The sequence below is a fragment of the Haliaeetus albicilla genome, unplaced genomic scaffold, assembly GCF_947461875.1.
Source record: "Haliaeetus albicilla unplaced genomic scaffold, bHalAlb1.1 scaffold_57, whole genome shotgun sequence".
NCBI classification, from domain to species: Eukaryota; Metazoa; Chordata; class Aves; order Accipitriformes; family Accipitridae; genus Haliaeetus; species Haliaeetus albicilla.
In genome coordinates this window covers 272501-275000 of record NW_027212557.1, presented here as the reverse complement: position 1 = coordinate 275000, position 2500 = coordinate 272501, and the positions used below count along the sequence as shown (strand labels likewise).

Here is a 2500-nt window from a genome sequence, read left to right as displayed (position 1 = left end):
GAGGGGGGTCTGAAGTCCCGTTACCGAAAGATAGTCTCTGAGTGGGTAACATCTGGAAAATTGTCCATTCTCCATGGAATGTTTGAGCAGGTGATCGAAGGAGAAGAAGATCCAGCAATAGTTGCTGATAAGGCAATGAAAGACTGTTTCGCGTGCCTTGCCTCTAAGTCCCTTGAGTTGAAAGCCAGCCAGGGTCGACCGCGTCAGGTGGCCCAAACCGCTCGACCTTCGGAACCACCGAAGGGGTGGATGAAGAAGAGAGCTGTGAAACGGGGGCAGTTCCTACGGTTCCAGCGGCTGTTCTACCTGGATAGGGGGAAACTGGCCGGTATTATTCTGGATGACGTGGAATCCCTGAAGTGTGGTATCCCACAAGACGAGATACACAACGTGTTCAAGTCGAGATGGGAGTCACCGGGAACATTCAAGGGCCTGGGAGCGTTCAGATCCAAGGGGCTGGCGGACAACTCGGCATTCGAGGCCATGATCACGGCAAAAGAAATCTCTAAAAACATCCAAGAGATGAATAAGAACAGTGCGCCAGGACCAGACAGACTAAGTCTGCGGGATATCATTAAGATAGACCCCCATTTTCTCCAGTTAATGGAAGTATTCAATCTATGGCTGGTGACTGGCATCGTACCGGACGTGGTGAAAGAATGTCGGACTGTGTTAATATCGAAATCATCTCTGCCGGAGCGCCAAATGGACATCAATAACTGGCGACCGATTACCATCGGATCGATTATCTTGAGGCTGTTCTCAAGGATCCTGACGGCAAGACTGGCAAAGGCATGCCCCATTAACCCACGACAAAAGGGCTTTATTAGATCAGCGGGATGTGCGGAGAACTTGAAACTGTTACAACTATTGATTAAGGATGCAAAAAAGGAACATCGACCCTTGGGCGTTGTCTTCATTGACCTGGCTAAAGCATTCGACACAGTGAGTCACCATCATCTTATTGCAGTGCTTAAACAAAAGGGTGTGGACCATCACATTATCACCCTGATTACGAACATGTATCAAAACACTAGAACTCGCATTACCATGAAGAATGAACAATCGGATCCCATCGGGATTCAAATTGGTGTTAAGCAAGGCGATCCGATGTCACCTCTATTGTTTAACTTATCTGTGGACCCCCTATTGTGTAAGCTAGAGGAAGAAGGGAGTGGCTACCATCATGACTCTAAGGGTGTAACATCTATGGCTTTTGCAGACGATCTGGTGCTGTTAAGTGGGTCATGGGAAGGAATGCAAAGTAATATTAAAATCCTCGAGGCCTTTTGTGAACTGACCGGCCTCAGGACGCAGGGGGAGAAATGCCATGGCTTTTACATACAACCTACTAAGGACTCGTATACGATCAACGATTGTCCTCCATGGCAAATTAACGGCACCCCATTAAATATGATCGAACCTGGTAGTTCGGAGAAGTACTTGGGCCTGAGAATAGACCCATGGACTGGAATATCGAAACCCGAGCTACTCGTGAAAATAAGAGATTGGCTACAACGGATTGGAGAAGCCCCACTGAAACCGTTTCAGAAAGTTGACATCTTGAAGGGATATACTATCCCGCGACTGATCTACTTAGCAGACCAAGCTGACGTAAAAGCAACGTACCTAGAAGAACTTGACCTGACGATTCGAACTACGGTCAAGGAGTGGTTACATCTACCTCCTAGTACCTGCGATGCCATCCTGTATTCCAGCACACGCGATGGAGGATTAGGCATCACTAGGCTCTCGGGCTTGATCCCTAGTATACAAGCTCGAAGACTGCACAGAATTGCGCAGTCTTCGGACGAGGTGATAAGATCGATAGTGAAGCAAGAGGGGATCGAAAAAGACTTTGAAAAATTGTGGTTAACAGCTGGGGGTGATAGAAATAAAATACCATCCATTTGGGACCCGAGGGCGATTAGGGTAACATCTGAGGAACGGGGCGAGGATGAATTTGCTTCAGAATGGGAAATACCAACTCCCAAAACCATCTTTCCTAAGCCTTGTGACTGGCGTAAACAGGAATTTATTAATTGGACCAAGTTACAGTCCCAGGGCCGTGGTATTGCCAACTTTGAGAAGGATAAAATCAGCAATAATTGGCTCGAACGATATAGAGGCATTCCTCACCGAAAACTCCTCACGGCGCTACAGTTGAGAGCTAACGTGTACCCCACTAGGGAATTCCTGGCAAGGGGGAGACAGGAGTCGCATATAAAATCTTGCCGACACTGTCAAGCGGAAAACGAATCAAGCGCTCATATCATTGGGTACTGCCCCGCGGTGCAAGACGCCAGAATTAAAAGACACAACCAGTTGTGTGATTTACTGATAACTGAAGTAAAAAAGAAGGATTGGATCGTATTCCAAGAGCCCATACTAAAAGATGAGCAAAATGAGATCTACAAGCCTGATCTCGTATTCGTAAAAGGGGACCAGGCGATGGTTATTGATGTAACAATTCGGTATGAGAGTAAACTGTCATCACTGG

The 2500-nt window shown here is 47.1% G+C and overlaps 1 pseudogene; it reads left to right on the top strand.

The window, feature by feature from the left end:
- Nucleotides 1–2500, top strand: part of LOC138684385 (28S ribosomal RNA) — an 8617-nt pseudogene that overhangs the window by 4272 nt on the left and 1845 nt on the right.